The sequence below is a fragment of the Euphorbia lathyris genome, chromosome 1 (assembly GCF_963576675.1).
Source record: "Euphorbia lathyris chromosome 1, ddEupLath1.1, whole genome shotgun sequence".
NCBI lineage: Eukaryota > Viridiplantae > Streptophyta > Magnoliopsida > Malpighiales > Euphorbiaceae > Euphorbia > Euphorbia lathyris.
In genome coordinates this window covers 63,191,508-63,210,656 of record NC_088910.1, presented here as the reverse complement: position 1 = coordinate 63,210,656, position 19,149 = coordinate 63,191,508, and positions in this window count along the sequence as shown.

Below are 19,149 nucleotides of genomic sequence, written 5' to 3'. Positions count from 1 at the left end.
GGCTGTATTTGGGGGGCAGGTTGCCTCGAGTCAGAGCCCTTTTGAGGCTGGGCATGATATTCAGGGATAGGGGAACATGGCCTCCCCCAGGACTGCAGTTGGAAATAACGGGATAGGTAAAGGGTCTTGGAAAGACACTGTTATGGGAGTGGTTGAGGAGGAGCTCTGCTTTGAGGAAGTGGAGATGGTAGGGGATTCTGTGGATCTTTTCTCTGATTCGGACGATGAGGATGGTGTCCAGGATGATCCTCTTTGTCCGGTTATTAGACTGTCTTCGGAAGAGAAGAGGGAACTCAGAGAGAAGTGGAAGGTGTCTTTGATAGTTAAGGTGTTGGGGAAGAGGATCAGCTTTAATTATTTTGCCCAAAGGATTCAAGCCCAGTGGGCTAGGAAAGGGAAAGTCAGTATTACTGACCTTGAAAATGACTTCTATGTCATCAAGTTTACTAGAGTTGAGGATTACAATACTGTGATCAAGGGGGGGGCCATATATTATTTCCAACCACGTTCTGGCTTTACGGCCTTGGGTTCCTAATTTTAATCCCCATGATTCTACTGTTAACATGATTTTGACTTGGGTTAGGTTTCCGGGCCTTCCCATTGAGTATTACAGTGAGAAATTCCTAAGCAAAATAGGAGGCATGGTTGGGAAGGTCCACCATGTGGATAAGACTACTATTGGTGCCATTAAGGGCAAGTTTGCTAGGGTTTGTGTGGATGTGGATCTTGCGAAACCCTTATTATCTAAGTTCTGTGTTCAGAACAAGGTGTTCTTTATCGAATATGAAGGCTTACATAACATTTGTTTTGAAGGAGACTGTTATGGAGAGTGGGAGTATTTCTGTAGGTAACCAATGGAATGGAGGAAACTTCGGTCCTTGGATGGTAGTTAAACGGACTACTCGTCGTAGAACTCAGCCTCCTATTATACAGAATCTTCCTCCTGATATTATCAAGAAGGGGATTTCCGCTCCTTCTAAGCCTATGGCTTCCCCTAGTGTGAAGGAGGAGCCTATCCCCAAGGCTAGGGAGGAGGCTGGTACCAGCTTAGCTCTTAGGTCTGGCTCTAGGTTTGGTGCCCTATCTATTGAAGACGTTCATGAGCCTATCCAGGGAGATGAGCTTATGGAACACAGTTTGCCGGGTCTGGAGTCTGTTGTGTCTTCTGAGCTAGTGGTTGATTCTGTTAATCCCCTCTTTGCTTCCAAGAAAGAAGCTCAGGGGGGCCCCCTGGTTCAGGCGGCCCGAAAGATGAAGGAAACTAATGAGGGTAGTTCTTCTATTCTTATTGGTGGACCTGGAATTGGGAATCCAATGGGGGTTATTAAACCTGGCTTGAAAAAGGCAAAGGGCAAACAAAAAAGCATCCAGAATTCCTTGGCTTTTTCAGAGAAGAGGGGACCTACGGGTACCTCGGTGAGGCTCTCAGGAGCCCCTAGTAAATACCTGGCTTAGGTAGGTTGGTGCGGTCAGTCTCCTCCTTTTTATGGACTTGTTGTGCTGGAATGTTAGGGGTGCGGCTAGCAAGGCTACCCGTATCCATATTAATGACCTAATTAAAAAGTTTAACCCCTCGTGTTTTGCTTTACTGGAAACTAAGATTAGTGGAGAGAAAGCAGATGAGGTGGTTAATAAGTTTAAGAACTGGAGGTGTGTTAGATCGGAGGCTACTGGCCGAGCTGGTGGGATCTGGCTTTTCTGGAGGCCAGATCGGATTCATTTTGATGTTATTAGTATCGATAAGCAGTTCATTCACTGTAAAGTGAGCATTTCTGGTATTACTTCCTTCTTGACTACCCTTGTGTATGCTGATCCGATCTTAGTTAATCGCAAACAGTTATGGGAGATCCTCTTTTCGATGAGTGGCAGCATCTCTGAGCCCTGGTTTATTGCGGGAGACTTTAATGATATCGGCCTTATGAGTGACCAAAGAGGAGGTTTCATCATTATGTTAATCGCTGTCTTCACCATAAAAATAATATGGATTTATGTGGGCTTTCCGACTTGGGGGCTTCGGGTCATAGATTCACTTGGAAACGCAATAGTACCTTTGTTCATTTGGACAAGGTCTATGCTAATGTGGCTGCCCTGACTTCTTTGCCTGAGTGTTATGTTTTAAATCTTCCGTTCCGTCATTCAGACCATTGCCCTATTTTGTTTAGACTTTTGAGAGGCAACCGGCCTAGGGGGAAGAGACCATTCCGGTAACCAGCTGGCGTGGGAGTCCCATCCTAAGTTTAAGGAGTTCGTCCAAGATAATTGGAAACCTCATTCGAATGTCCTGCAAGCTTCTGAAGGGTTCAGGAAGAAGGTGCTTGGTTGGAATAAGAATGTCTTTGGGCACATTATTAGAAGAAATAATAAGTTGTTAAAAAGGATGGAGGGCGTTTAGCGTAGGTTGGATGTGAGGTTTGATCACAGTTTAGATGGCCTCCTTAGAACCCTTCAGAAGGAGCTGGAAGCTGTGCTTAGGCAGGAGGAGCTTCTCTGGTTCTAGAAGTCTAGGAAATCCTGGATTAGGGATGGGGATCATAATACCAGGTACTTCCATCTGTCTACTATGATCAGGCGGCAGAGGAATAGAATTGAGGCTATCAAAGATTCTGATGGGGAGTGGGTGTATGAAGATGAGGTGATTCGGAATTTGGCTCTGGAGTTCTATAAGGAGCTTTTCAAAGAGGATCCTGTTCAGCTGGAGAGGGCTCACTCTATTGCTACCTTTCCTTTGATCAGTGAGGATATCAGTCAGAGTGCCTTTCTTCCTATTTCCCGAAAAGAGATTGACCATGCCATCTTCAGCATTGGGGCGTCTAAAGCGCCTGGTATTGATGGTCTTCCAGCTGGCTTCTACCACAAGCACTGGGGTGTTGTGAAGGAGGGTATCTATGAGTTTATCATAGGTGTGTTCAATGGGTCTAAGGATATTGAGCTGGTTAATAGAACTCTCCTGGTCCTTATTCCTAAAATTGATAAGCCTTCTTCCTTTTTGCATATGAGACCCATCAGTCTTTGTAATGTTCTTTACAAGATGATTACAAAAATTGTGGCTAATAGAATCCGTGGCATTCTTCCGGAGATCATTTGTCAGAATCAGGGTAGTTTTGTACCCAGTAGACAAATAATGGATAATGTGGTGATTGCCCAAGAAATGGTGCACACTATGAAGATTAGGAAAGGGAAGAAAGGCATTATGGCTCTTAAGCTGGATTTGGAGAAGGCCTATGATCGCATCAACTGGAACTTCCTGATGGAGAGTCTGAAGAGAGCTAGGATCCCAGACAGTTGGAGAAATCTTATTAAGGTTTGTATTACTTCTCCTGTGTTTCAGGTTATGGTGAATGGGGATATGTCGGAGGAGTTCTCTTCGGGTCGGGGCATCCGTCAGGGTGATCCTATGAGCCCTTCCTTTTCGTTATTGCTATGGAGAGGCTGTCCCACCTTATTCAAGATGCCATTGATATTGGGAGTTTCCACCCGGTGGCCATCAACAGTTTCTATCCCCAGGTGACCCACTTATTCTTTGCGGACGATGTCCTTATCTTTCTTGAAGGTAATGAGGAGCAGTTGAGTGTCATTATGGATATTCTGGATTGTTTTTGTTCGGCCTCTGGTCAGAGACTTAATATCCAGAAATCTAGGATGATGTGCTCTAAGAATATGAATCCGAGAATTTGTAAAAGATTAAGTGATTTGTCTTGTATTCCTCTTATTAATTCTCTTGGGAAGTATCTGGGGATTCCTCTCCATAGTGAGAGAGTGTCTAAAGTTTCTTTTAAAGATACTTTGGACAAAGCCAATACGAGGTGTGCCACGTGGAAAGCCAAGACTCTCTCCCTCGCTGGCCGTCTGACTTTAATTCAATCTGTGAATTCCGCTACTCCCAACCACATCATGCAGGCTTATCAGCTTCCGAATCCTGTGCTTAATGATCTTGATAAGATTAACCGAAGGTTCCTGTAGGGGGAAGCTGCGGAGGGAAGAAAGATCCACCTGGTGCCTTGGAGTGAGGTTTGTCAGCCCAAAGATTCAGGGGGTTTGGGCATTAGGAGAGCTAAGGATAATAATAAAGTCTTATTAATGAAACTCCTTTGGCGTATGTGGCAATGCCCCTCCTCTCTCTGGGTTCGCATTCTTTGTGGTAAGTATCGAAAAGATAAGATCTTTGGGGGCCCGAAAGAGAGAGATATCAATTGTTCCTTCCTCTGGAAAGGGCTTAGCGCCGTTTTTGCTGAGTTTTGCTCGGGGGTTGGTCTGGATGTGGGTAATGGTAAGTCCATAAGCTTCTGGTTTGATACCTGGATTGGGGATAAACCTTTAGTGGATGTGTGCACTTCCCCCCCGCCTAGTGATATCCAAAACTGGAGGTTAGCCGATGTGGTGGACTCTGAAGGGGACTGGGTTTGGCCTAAATTTGATTCTTTCTTTAGCCTTGAGACTCTCCTTAGAATTAGAGGAGTGAAGGTGAGTAATCAAGAGGAAGACATGGATAAGCATTGCTGGGCGCTGACTAACAATGGAGTCTATTCTTGCAAATCTGCCTTTGAAGCTTTTTCCCTTAACAGGACTGATAATCCCTCGGATATTTGGAAGACCATTTGGTCCCTTAAAATCCCCTACCGCATGAGGAGCTTCCTGTGGCTGGGCGTTAAAGACAGATTACTTACTAACTCAGATAGATACAGAAGGCATTTGGCGACCTCTAGAGCTTGCGGTAGATGTAGAGGCCATGTTGAATCATTGTGCCATGCTCTTAGGTATTGCCCTAAGAGTGAAGAGGTTTGGAAGAAAATTCTCCCTCATCATACTTTCTATTCCTTCATGTCCCATTCTGTGAACGACTGGTTCTCAGATGGTATTAGGGGAAAGTTATTGTCTTATATGGAGCATGGGGACATTTTCTTTGCCATTATCTGTCATCAAGTGTGGAAATGGAGGAACGAGGAGATTTTTGATAATAAAGCTGTGCTTTTGCCTAACTTAGCTGAGTTCTTCTTGAAGAAACTCTCCTCTATTATTGATAGTTTCAAAGGTGAGTCCCTTGCCAGATCTTCCCCGAGTAGTGATGTCCACCTCGTGAGCTGGAGCAGGCCGATAGAGGGGGTTGTGAAGCTGAATACTGATGGTTCCTGCCTCAGTAATGGTAAGATTGCTGCCGGAGGTGTTCTTAGGGATGCGGGAGGCGCCTGGCTTTCTGGGTTTACCCAGAATTTGGGTTTGGATTCTTCCTTCTCTGCGGAGCTCTGGGGCATTCTCTCTGGGATCCAGCTGGCGATTAGGCTGGGTGTTAAGAGGCTTTCTGTGGAGTCAGATAACTTGGAGGCCATCAATATGATTTTGGGTAGTCATGCCATGGGTCTTCATAGCCGCAACCTTATTAAAGCTATTAAGAGGCTTAGCCCCTCATTTGATATCCTTGAGTTCAGCCACATTTTCCGGGAGCAGAACCGTGTTGCAGATCACTTGGCGGCGGCAGGCCATGAGGGGGTGTTAGGTGTTTCTACCCTTACCGTTCCTCCTATCGCTCTTTCTCCTTTTCTTTTAGAGGATAGGATTGGGGTTAGCTTTCCTAGGCTAATCCCGGTGTAGTTGCTTGTTTTGCTTTGCTTTCCTTTCCTTTTCTACCAAAAAAAATGAGATTTTATTGTACATATTTATTAATTTATATATATAATATATTTATAAAATCATCTGGTTCAACCGATTGAATGATAAACCTTTGATTTATTCATCATGTTGGTTTGATGTTCGGTCCGATTTTTAAAATATTTTCTTTTAAAGTGAAGATAAATAAGATGAAAAAAAATGAGTAAATAAACACTAGAAGTAAGAAATGACAATAAACTTTAGATTGGTTATTATTTTCAAGTTGTCGGTTTTCTTTTTCTTTTAAATGAATTATAAAAGAAAGTTTATTGTACAAACATTATCATTTTTTCTAACATTAAGAAACACATGTATTATTTTGTTACAATATTTTATATAATTAGTAAAATGTGAAGACATCAAAATAAAATAAAGTAAATTATTTTTTATTGGTTTAAAATATGGTAGAATGTATTTTAAAAGAGGTGAACATACCAAAATAAAAATCTTTTTAATATATAAAAATATTTTTAAAATAATATTTTTGAGAAAAATATGTTTTCCCCTAAAAAGTTTTAAAAAATACTGAGATAAATATTTGTAAAAAATATTGAGATAAATATTTGTAAAACTCTTATCAGTTTAATAAATATAAATTTGACTAGAGAAGATAAAGATAAATTAAATATGCACAATAGTACAAAAATAGAGACAAAAAAGATTTCGACACAGATAGTTTTTATAGATGTTCGGCAAACTTAAGTCTACTCTTCTCTCTAATAATATTTTTTGAGAGTTTATACTCAATCCTTCAATAGGCACGGATCAAGCCTTTCTTAAATTTACGGATGCTTAACAAACTGTACAACACTTTTTACAAGTTATAGTTGTTGGTCCCTTGTGAGATGAAATTAGTTCCAAAAGGAGGTGAATGGAACTATTTGATTAATTTAGCCATTTATAAATTATTCTCGCTTTTAGTTCAATAGCACAGCACAGAGGCAAGCTCGGAATCAAAGGCAAGTTCCGTTTACTGAGTTAGTTAGTTAACGGAGTCTGATTCTACTTCTGATCTTACTACACAGAGGATAGCTCACATTGGGGAGCTTCTGTTGAAGACTTAATGGTTATGCGATCTATTGGTGCACAATAGTCGGAAGAGCTATTTACGGGATTGTTTTTAAAGCAAGCAAATATCAGAAGTAAGTAAAAGAAAAAGGTGAGAGAAAAGTTACTCGGCGATTTATACGGGTTCGGCCTCCTACCTACATCCAGTCCACATAATATCTTCTTCTAGGTTTTAATACACTAATGAACTCTTTTCAATGGTAGAGCACAAACCTTTATAATAGATACATAGGTTCTGTAAAGTACCTTTCTTTACACCCCACACTCAGCTATCTATCTATCTCTCAACTTGTTTACTTATAACCGAAGTAAACAGAAGAGCTTCTGATCTTTGTAACTATAGATGATCTTGTTCTAACTTAGAACACATGAAGTTCTATTTTTCTATCAGCTATTCCATGAATTACAATAATGAAATGTGTTTGAGCTTTTTGCTTTTTTCTTTTCACTTGAAGAATATTTCTCAATTTAAACGTTGATGATCAGATGGTGAAAAAGGAGCTTTTGTTTGGGCTTTTATAGTGAAGCCTGAAGATAGAGCCTTTTGAAATTCGAAAATACCGTTGGAGGAAAACGACTTCTATCGCTCTCATCTTATCTTCTAGTACAAAACTTTACCGTTGTGGATGCCCATGCTTCTATCTCTTGGAGCCGCGCACACTTCTGCTTCGGTAGATTGATTGTTAGCTTCCATAGTAGCAAATGAGAAGAAACAAGACTTAGAGGAGAAAGCTCTAGCTGTCATTCAATCATGCTTGCCGAACGAGATCCTACATGAAGTCATCCATGAGAAGAATCCTAAAAGCTTTAGGAGAAACTTGAGTCTCTCTACATGTCCAAAAACCTCACCAGCAAGCTTGTTGTGAAACATCGTCTTCACATGCTTAATATGGCGGAAGGTATATCCCTAAAGTAGCACATTGATAATTTCAGTTCCATTCTGCTAGATTTTGAAAATTTAGATATTAAATATGAAGAAGAAGATAAAGCTCTTATGTTGTTACGATCTTTACCTCCGCTTTTCAAAAATTTCTAGGAGACCATGATCTATAGTAAAAGCACTCTAACTGTGGATGAGGTTAAAGGGTGTCTATTTTCAAAAGATTTGATTGACAATGAGCTTTCTGGTGATAGAAATGGCCTTGCAGAAAGTCTAGTCGTTAGAGGGAGATGTTCTACAAGAGATCTCAATAGGAGCAACAACAATCGATCCAGATCAAATCAAAATCTAGACACAGTAATTTGACATGCAACTACTATAAAAAGAAATGGCACATCAAAGCTGAATGTTTCAAGCTACACAGGAAAAATAAAGAAAATTTTCATAAAGAAGACAGCCCTGCCGAAGCCATTGTTGCTGAAGATGAAGTAGATTGTGAAGTCTATGTCGTGTCCGATAATGGTGCTAGATCTGGACAAGGATGGATCCTTGACTCTACATACTCATTCCATATTTGTCTTCACAGAGATTGGTTCTCCTCTTATGAATCAGTAAACAGAGGAGTTGTGTTAGTGGGCAACGATCATCCTTGTAAAGTTATTGGTATTGGTACCGTCAAAATCAAAATGAATGATGGTGTGGTCAGAACCTTGACCGATGTGCGACATGTTCTTAACATGAAGAAAAACCTTGTCTTCTTATATGAATTAGATGACAACAGTTGCATATTTTATGGTGGAGATGGAGTCTTGAAGGTTTTGAAAGGTATTATAGTTGTAATAAAAGCCAGAAAAGTTGGAAGATTGTACGTGTTATGAGGTTCAACAGCCACATGCGTTGTTACAGTTTCCTCTTCAGAGTCAGATATTACCAAATTATGGCAAATGAGGCTCGACCACTAGGGATGGCAACGGGTAGGGTACCTGCGGGTAATGCCATTATCAAACTCTTACCCTTTTATTTTTTAATTACCCGTACCCATCCTATTATCCTAACGGGTATACTTTTTGCATCACATACCCTTCCCATTTAATTCGCGGGTACCCGCGGGTACCCTTACCCGTTAAGAATCAATAAATAAAAAAAATATTATAAATTTAACAAACTATAAATTTAATAAATCATCAATCTAAAAATTGAATAAATTGAACCTTAATTTTTTTTTTTGGTAAGAAGGGAAGAAAAAAAAACAAACAAACAAAAACCTAACCCGGGATCAGTCTAGGAAGACTGACCCCAATCCTATCCTCAAGAAGAGAAGGTAACAGAAAAGAAGGAGGAACGGAAAGGGTAGAAACACCTAACATCCCCCCATGCCCAGCAGCTGCCAAGCGATCCGCCACGCGGTTTTGCTCCCTATAAATATGGGAGAAGGTAAGAGAATCGAAGGCAGGACGAAGCCTCAAGATGGCTTTAATGAGATTCTGACTCTTAAGACAAACAGCCTGTCTATCCGAAATCCTGTTGATAGCCTCCAAATTGTTAGACTCCACTGAAAGTCTTTTAACACCCATGCGAATGGCGAGTTTAATGCCAGACAAGATCCCCTAGAGCTCTGCAGTAAAGGAGGAGCCCGTACCTAAGTTATGGGTAAACCCAGCCAGCCAGGCGCCACCAGCATCCCGAAGAACTCCACCAGCAGCAATTCTGCCATTACTAAGGCAGGAGCCATCCGTATTCAACTTGACAACCCCTTCCCTGGGCTTCCTCCAACCAACTAACTGGACCACTTTAACCGGGGAGGGGTGAACCAGGGGCTCTCCTTCAAAACTCTTTGTAATAACAGAGAGTTTTTTCGAGAAGTAAAACCGGAGGTCAGGAATAAAGACAGTCTTCTCAGCAAATAAATCTTCATTCCTCCATTTCCACATTTGGTGACAAATAATAGCGAAGAGAATAGCCCCGTGCTCCATACTGGCCAACAAATTCCCATTAACGCCTTCAGAGAACCAGTCAATATCAGAGAACCCCATAAAGGAAGGAAGGATGTGGTGAGGAAGGACCCCTTCCCAAACCTTTCTACTATTCGGGCAATCCCTCAAAGCATGGCACAAGGTTTCCACATGGCCGCTGCATCTGCTACAGGCACCAGATACAGCCAAGTGCCTTCTGTGTCTATCTGCATTCGTGAGGAGCCTGTCTTTGACTCCCAGCCATAGGAAACTCCTAATGCGGTAGGGGACTTTGAGGGCCCAAATGGACTTCCAAATTTCCAAAGGAGGATCAGCCCTATTAGGGGTAAAAGCTTCATAGGCCGATTTGCAAGAATAAGAACCATTATTAGTCAAGGCCCAGCAGTGTCTGTCCTTATCCTCCTCCTGATTACTAATCTTCACACCTCTAATATTAAGGAGGGTCTCCAGGCTAAGAAAGGAGTCGAACTTAGACCAGATCCAGTCTCCCTCCGAGTCCACCACATCAGCAATTCTCCAGGAGAGGAGATCATTCGGCGGAGGGGCGATGCACACCTCAATCAACGGTTTGTCACCAATCCAGGTGTCATACCAGAAACTAATGGATCTCCCATTACCCACCTCCAAGCCAATCCCCGTACAGAACTCAGCAAAAACATCACTAAGCCCTTTCCAGAGGAAGGAACAGCTGACAACCCTCTCCTTCGGGCCACCAAAGATTCTATCTTTCCTATACTTGCCGCACAGAAGACGAACCCAAAGGGAGGAGGGGGATTGCCACATTCTCCAAAGAAGCTTCATTAACAGGACTTTATTATTGTCCTTAGCTTGCCTTATACCAAGACCCCCCCTGCTCTTAGGCTGGCAGGCTTCCTTCCAAGGGACCAGGTGAATCTTCCTCCCATCCCCAGACTCACCCCACAGAAAACACCGATTAATTTTATCAAGGTCGTTGAGGACCGGCTCAGGGAGCTTACAGGCTTGCATGATGTGATTTGGAGCAGCGTAGTTGATAAACTGGATTAAAGTAAGGCGACCTGCAAGGGAAAGAGAATTAGCTTTCCAGCTAGCACACAAACCGTTAGATTTGTCCAAAATGTCTTTAAAAGAGGCTTTGGACACCCTGTCACTATGAAGAGGGACCCCAAGGTATTTCCCAAACGATTGAGTCAGGGGAATGCCAGACATCTCACTCAGTCTTCTACACAAGCTATTATCCATATTCTTGGAACAAAGCATACGGGATTTATGGATGTTAATCTTCTGGCCAGAAGCCTCACAAAAGCAGTCGAGGATATCCATCACAGCCTTAATTTGTTCCTCATTACCCTCCACAAAAAGCATGACATCATTAGCAAAGAGTAAATGGGTAACAGGGGGGCAATGTCTGTTGATGGAAACAGGGTAGAGAGTCCCTTTGCTCACCGCCTCTTGGATCAGGTGAGACAATATTTCCATGGCAATAACAAAAAGGAAGGGGCTCATAGGATCCCCTTGACGAATACCCCTGGATGGAGAGAACTCATCCGACATATCCCCATTGATCATAACCTGGAAAACAGGAGAGGAGATACACTTTCCAATCAAATTCCTCCAGTTCTCCGGGATACCAGCTTTGGCTAAACTATCCAGAAGAAAGCTCCAGTTCAACCTATCATAGGCTTTCTCCAGATCCAGCTTGAGAGCCACGATCCCTTTCTTGCCTTTCTTAATCTTCATAGAATGGACAACCTCCTGGGCAATAACAACGTTATCCATCAATTGTCTTCCAGGAACAAAGCTCCCTTGATTTTGGCTGATAATATCCGGAAGGATCTTCCGGATTCTATTAGCCACAATCTTAGTAATAGCTTTATACAAGACATTACAAAGACTAATGGGTCTCATCTGGAGAAATGAAGAAGGCTTGGCAACCTTAGGAATCAAGACAAGGAGGGTTTTATTAACCAAACTGATATCGTTCGAACCACCAAAGACACCTAACACAAAGCTGTATATACCCTCTTTAACAGTGTCCCAGTGTTTATGATAGAAACTAGCGGGGATACCATCAATACCAGGAGCCTTAGTGGAACCGATGCTGGAGAAGGCCAGATCAATCTCTTTAAGCTCAATGGGATGGAAAGCATTATTAATAGCATCCTCCCCCAAACGAGGAAAGGAAATGCCAGAGTGGGCACTCTCTAGGTCCACAGCTTCCTCTCTGAACAGGTCCTTGTAGAAATCAAGGGCAAGGCGCCGAATGTCCTCCTCCTCAAAAATCCACTCACCACTGGCGTCTTTAATAGCCTCGATCCTATTTCGCTGTCTCCTAATGATCGTTGCGAGGTGGAAAAACCTGGTATTCCGGTCCCCGTCTTGAATCCAAGCCTTCCTAGATTTCTGGAACCATAGAAGTTCTTCCTGTCTAAGCACAGCTTCCAACTCGTTCTGAAGAGCTCTTAGGTGACCATTCAGGCTATGATCAAAACGAACCTCCAAGCAACGCTGAACACCTTCCATTCTCCTCAAGAGTTTGTTCTTCCTCCTGATAATATGACCAAAAGTATTTTTATTCCAAATAGCCACATTCCTCCTGAATTCCTCAGTAGCGAGGAGAACATCAGAGTGGGGATGCCAATTGCTTTTAACGAAATCCTTAAACTCGGGGTGAAACTCCCAAGCCACCAGATACCTAAAAGGTCTATTACCTTTCAGCCGATTTCCTTTGACCAAATTAATGAGGATAGGGCAATGGTCTGAGTGACGGAAAGGGAGATTAAGTACCTTGAGCTCAGAAAACCTATAAATCGCTGCAACATTAGCGTACACCTTATCCAACCTAACAAACACACTATTCCTTTTCCAGGTAAATTTGTGGCCAGCAGCACCCAGGTCCGAAAGCCCGCACATATCCATACTTTGCTTATGATTAAGACACCGGTTCACATAATGATTACCCCCTCCTCTCTGATCACTCAAGAGGGCAATGTCATTAAAATCCCCGGCAACCAACCACGCCTCCACCATGTTAGAGCTAAAAAAATGAAGGATCTCCCACAGCCTTCTTCGGTTAGTCGAAACAGGATCAGCATAGACGAAGGTAATAAAGAAGGGTTTATTACCCGTGTAACACACCTTACTATGGATGAATTGACTGTCCATAGTAACAATATCAATATTGACTTGACCTGGCTTCCAAAAGAGCCAAATCCCCCCTGCCCGGCCAGTAGCCTCCGACCTGACGCAATTCCAATTCTTAAACTTTCTAACCACCTCATCTGCTTTGGCTCCACTAACCTTGGTCTCAAGAAGGACAAAGCAGGAAGGGTTAAACTGTTTAATGAGATCATTGACATGAATGCGGGTAGCCTTGCTCGCCGCACCTCTAACATTCCAAACGAAGAAGTCCATCAGAGGGGGAGACTAAAGTAGTTTTTTCTCAAAAAAAAATAAAAAAAATGAAATAAGAATAAAGTAGCTTAGTGGTATCACTCAATTGTTGAAAAATAAATGGTTGGGGTTTAAATTTCAAGTCTTACATCTAAAAAACAATGATATTTATTAATATAAATTTTTTAATGACGGGTAACGGGTACCGGGTACCCTAGGGGGTATTCCCATACCCGTCCCATTACCCTAACGGGTAATGATTTTGATCCCATACCCGTCCCATACCCTTTTATACAGGGTACGGGTAGTCCCATTAGGGTCGGATAGTACCGGGTACCCGCGGGTACACTACCCGTTGCCATCCCTATCGACCACATGAGTAAGAAAGGCTTGTCCATGTTAAGTAAACGGGTTCTCCTTTGTGGTCAACAAACATCCAAGTTGGATTTTTGTGAGTATTTCATTTTTGGAAAACACAAACGAGTCAGTTTGAACGCTAGTTGATGCGCGTTTTACGTATACGTGCATGTGAAGGCAAGTGTACCTTAGTCGTGTATCAAGTAATAAAGTGAAAGTAGAGTATCGTTCCCACGAGGATGGTGATTGTAAGTACTAATCTCTTTGCTTACTATCTATTATTTAAACAACCGAAATGTAGATTTTGTTGGACAACCAAGCTAAGACTTAAGCAAGAAATGAAATGAAAATTACACAAATTAGATGAGAAAATACTTATAAGGAAAGAAACTAAGGCTTCTAGCTTCACTTAACCTTTTTGCTTGGTAATAACACTTAACCCCTTTTAAGTTGTTTTATCCTTTTTAAGATGGCAATTTTTCTTATTAACTAATAGTTCTTGAGATTGGTTCTAAACTCTCGATTAATTACTTTCCCTTGGTCCGGCTCAAGTAATTAATCAAGAGAAGCATTAAGTTTTCTTAGTTCCAAACCTTTGATTTATTACTTTCCCTTGGTCCGGCTCAAGTAATAAATCTAAGATTTGTAATAAGATTTAATCTAAACCTTTTTAACCTACTTTACCTTGGTCCGGCTAAAGTGATTACTTAAGATTCAATAAAAATCGCTCGAGTAATTAGTTCTAAACTTTCGATTAATTACTTTCCCTTGGTCCGGCTCAAGTAATTAATCCAAAGAAGCATTAAGTTTTCTTATTTCCAAACCTTCGATTTATTACTTTCCCTTGGTCCGGCTCAAGTAATAAATCTAAGATTTGTAATAAGATTCATGAAAAATCTTGGAAAACCAATAAGCCACACTAAATGGTCATTAGGTCCAACTTATAAATTTCGATTAATCAATTTAATTACGATTAATTATATTCAAGTAGAGAGTTGACCCATCTCCTACAAGCATTAAGAATCATAAGTTAGTTCTTAAAAAGGACAAGGATAACTTAAATAGGTTAAACGTAATTACCACATAACTAAGGTTAAGATCCGCTTTTAGCCTTAGTTAAGGGGGTTTTAGCACATGATTAGATTAAAACACACCTTAGTAAGATAGATAATAGAGTTCATATTAATAAAAGAGATTAAAGTTTAGAAGAAACCGTAATGACGATTGCAGAACAAACTTCTTCGGTAACTTGAAACTTACTTTTATTTGATGAACTTGTGCACAAACAACACTTTGAGAACAACAACAACAATTACAACAACAAAAACAAATGATTCTTAAGGAGAAGAATCAACAAAATAACATTATAGAGGGAAGAATTAAGCCTAAGCTTGGTGTGTCTTCAAATGGCACCCAAGGCCTCCTTTTATAGTAAAAAGGCACACATAATTCCAAAGACCAAGTCATCCTTATGGCCTCCCACTCCTTATCATCTGAATTTAGCATTTAAGAGAGCATGGTGGAAGATTTTAATAATTTAGGAGTTGAAATGTGTAAAGGTGTGAAAGGAATCTTAGGCTCCAACATATTCATCAACTTTGGATAATTTTCTGGGCTTGATACACTTCGAATTCGGAGAATTCATTATAAGTCACTTATTCATCTTTCTCTTAGCTTTCCAACGCATTTTGAATCGCCTCAATCCGAGTCCGTATGAGGGAGATACGTTGAAAATACGAAAATATGTCAAATCTGTCCTAGTGTGAACAAGTAGACTTTTATCTTACAGCACACATCCGCGACGAAGTGTATGCTGATGTCACTAAAACTTCTTTTTTCTGGTCCCTTTTACTCCCGAGTTGTAGCCTTAAGCCCCGACTTGGTTATTTGTGCCAAAAACCTTGCGAAAGTGCCTAAAAACACACAAAGTAGCTTAGATATATAAAATGAACAAAATATACAAAAACCATTATTAAAATTTATTAAAATGGTACAAATAACTAGTAATTAAATACTAAAAATACTATAAATTACGACGATAACACTAGTGTTTACCAAACAAAAGGCACTTTGGACTATATCCATTAAGATATATGGGGACCTGCACGTGTTCCTTCAAAAGGTGGCATTCAATATATGTTTACCTTCATTAACGATTACTCTAGGAAGCTTTGGGCTTACTTCTTGAAGAAGAAAAATGATGCCTTTGCCACTTTCAAGCAATGGAAGGCCTTGGTGGAAAACCAATCTGTTAAGAAGATTAAATGTCTATGCATGGATAATGGTCTAGAATTCTGCAATGATGAATTCAACATATTTTGTAAAGATATGGGCATCTCCACACATCTCACAGTTCCAGGAACACCATAACAAAATGGTGTAGCTGAGCGGATGAACATAACTATATTGGAAAAGGTTCATTGTATGTTATCAAATTCTGGTTTATCTTAAGACTTTTGGGCTGAAGAAGCTTTACAGCTTGTCATTTGGTGAATTGTTCTCCATCTGCTTCAATTAATTGTAAAACTCTTGAAGAGGTATGGCCTGGAAAACCTGCTAACTATTCTAATATGAGAATTTTCGGATGTCCTATTTATGTCCATGTCAATGATGAAATTAGAGCCCAGATCTAAAAGGGGAATTTTTCTCAGTTATCCTCCTGGTGTAAAAGGATATAAAGTTTGGCTTCTTGATCCCATGTCATCAAAATCTGTAATCAGTATAAATTTTGTATTGGATGAATATGGCATGCTTCAACCAAAGGTGTCTTCAGTTGCTTCTGACACCAAAACACAAAATTCTGATAAGCAAGTGGAGGTTCAAGTTAAGGTGGATAATCCATTCTCTCTAATGAGTGACCAATTGACAGAGTCTACCGAAGTAGAAGATTCTACAACTAATGAAGAGGAGCATTCAATTGCTAGAAGCAGGCCAGAAAGGGAAAGAAAGCAACCTCTGAGGTTAGCAAATTATGTCACTTTTGCTTATGCTAATGCGCAAGAGACGAAAGGAGTTGACAATCCTTCAAAATATTCAATAGCCATTTCTGGTGATGATTTCGGAAAATGGTTGATATCCATGCAAGAGGAGGTGGAATCTCTTCACAAAAATAAAACGTGGGAATTGGTGAAACCACCAAAGAACAAGAAGATTCTCGGTTATAAATGGGTCTTCAAACAAAAAGATGGCATTCCAGGCATTGAGGATGCTCGATACAAGGAAAGATTGGTAGTTAAGGGTTATATTCAAGTATAGGGAGTTGATTTTAGGGTAAATTCCAAAAAAACCCCCTGTGATTTGATGTTGTTCCAAAAAAACTCTTGTGGTTTGTTATTACAAAAAAAAAGGACTGTGGTTTGCGCCGTTACCCGAAAAACGGAAATGGGCTTAACACCGTTAATTTGCTGACGTGGCACAGGGGTAGGGTTGGAAATTCGAATTTTTTTTTATTTTTTCTCTCTCCTCTTCTTCTCCTTCCTCCTTCTCCTTCTTCCTTCTTCTTCCTCCTTCTCCTTCTCCTTCTCCTCCTCCTTCTTCTTCTCCTTCTTCTTCTTCCTTCTTCTTCTCCTTCTTCCTTCTTCTTCTTCTTCTTCTTCTTCTTCTTCTCTCCTCCTCCTCCTTCTTCTTCTTCTTCCTTCTTCTTCTACCTTTTTTTTCTTTTTTTTTAAGTTTCGAAAATTTCCAAATTTCTGGAAATTTCCAGATTTCTGGAAATTTTCCAGAAATCTGGAAATTTTCCAGAAATCTGGATTTCCAGATTTCAGGAGAAATCTTCTCTTTCTTTTTTGTCAAGCTCTTCGGTCCGTAATTCATGCTTCCACTAATTCATTATTTTTTCTGTTTCCTTTCTTTCCTTCTTCCATTTCGTTTCTTTTTTCTCCTTTTTTTATTCTTTCCCAATTCATCATAGCCTCCTTTCTTTCCCAATTCATCATAGCCTCCTTTCTTTCCTTCTTCATTGATTTCATTTCTTCTTTCTCCCTTTTTTATTCTTTCCCAATTCAGCGGCACTCATTCTCAAATCCGTGGCCATGGCGTCGATTCTCCAAAAAAAAGTTTATCTATTCTTCTCCACAACTAAACCATCATAGGGAATTTGTTTGGTTTCAGAAAATTCCAGAAATGTGGAAATTTCCAGAATTTCTGGAAATTTCCAAACGTCCCAGGAAAATCAAAACGTCCGGGGAACCAAAATGCCCAAACCAAAACGTCCATAATTTCTCCAAATTTCCAAACGTCCAGGGAACCAAAATGCCCAAACCAAAAGCGCAATCTAGAGCAGGAAAAGCATGGTAATCTCGAGAGAATTATCAAATTGATTAGAAATCATTCTACTACTCTTCAATTATGGCGTCGATTCTCGAGGAATTCAGATCGATTCTCGAAGAAGAAGGCTGCTTCTGGAATGATCAGATTTCTGTTGTTTGCGCGAAGAGGAAGAAGAAGATTTCTGCTGTTTGCCGTGCCGGATCGCTGCTGGAGGAGAGGAGAAAAGAAGAATCTCACCAGAAGAAGAGAAGAATGGCGAGGGATGCGTCTGTCGTCGAACGAGGAGAAGAGAAGAAAGAATCGCAGAGAGAGAGAGGAAGAAGAAAAGGAAGGACACACGCAGGAAAGAAGAAGAGAAGAGAAAAGAAAAAGAAAAAAATAAAAAAAAATCATTTTTCCAACCCTACCCCTGTGCCACATCAGCAAATTAACGGTGTTAAGCCCATTTCCGTTTTTCGGGTAACGGCGCAAACCACAGTCCTTTTTTTTGTAATAACAAACCACAAGAGTTTTTTTGGAACAACATCAAATCACAGGGGTTTTTTTGGAATTTACCCTTGATTTTAATGATGTTTTCTCTCCTGTTGTTAAACATAGATCTATTCATGTTTTACTTGCATTGGTTGCTATAAATGACTTGGAGTTGGAACAACTTGATATCAAGACCACCTTTTTACATGGAGAAGTGGAGGAGAAAATCTATATGCAACAACATAAAGGTTTGATTCCTTTATGATTGGACGTGGTTGTTTTAGGAGCCAATATAATAGTTGTGCTTATTTCACAAAACTTGTAAATGGCTCATTTGTTTATTTGTTACTATATGTTGATGATATGCTTATTGCTGCTAAGGATATGTCTGATATCAACAGATTGAAAGCATAGCTGAGTAGTGAATTCAAGATAAAGATTTGGGAGCTTCCAAAAAGATTCTTGGTATGGAGATCCATAGAGATAGAGCTGCATGAACACTCTATTTAATTCAGAGAAGCTTTATTGAAAAAGTGTTGGAGCGATTTGGCATGAAAAATGCTAAATTTGTAAGTACTCCATTTGCTGCTCATTCAGACTTTCTACTGATATGTATCCATAGTCCGAAATAGATATTGAATATATGTCATATGTACCTTACTCTAGTGTTGTTGGTAGTATCGTGTACGCGACAGTTTGTACTCGTCTTGACATTTCACATGCAGTAAGTGTAGTTAGTAGATATATGTCAAATCATGGTAAAGATTATTGGAATGTTGTGAAATTGATTCTGAAATATTTAAGGGTACTACTAATGCTTGTTTAAAATTTGGAAGGAGTGAGAACATGGTGGCATGTTATGTTGATTCAGACTATGCATATGATCTTGATAAAAGAAGATCCATCATAGGTTATGTGTTTACTCTTGGTAGCAGTGCTGACAGTTGGAAAACTACGTTATAGCTTACAGGTTCATTGTCCACTACTGAAGCATAATATATAGTTATAATTAAAGCTATAAAAGAAGCTATTTGGCTATAAGGCTTGGTTGGTGAACTCAGTTCAAATTTGCAGAAGATTGTCGTTCACTCTGATAACCAGAGTGTTACATATTTG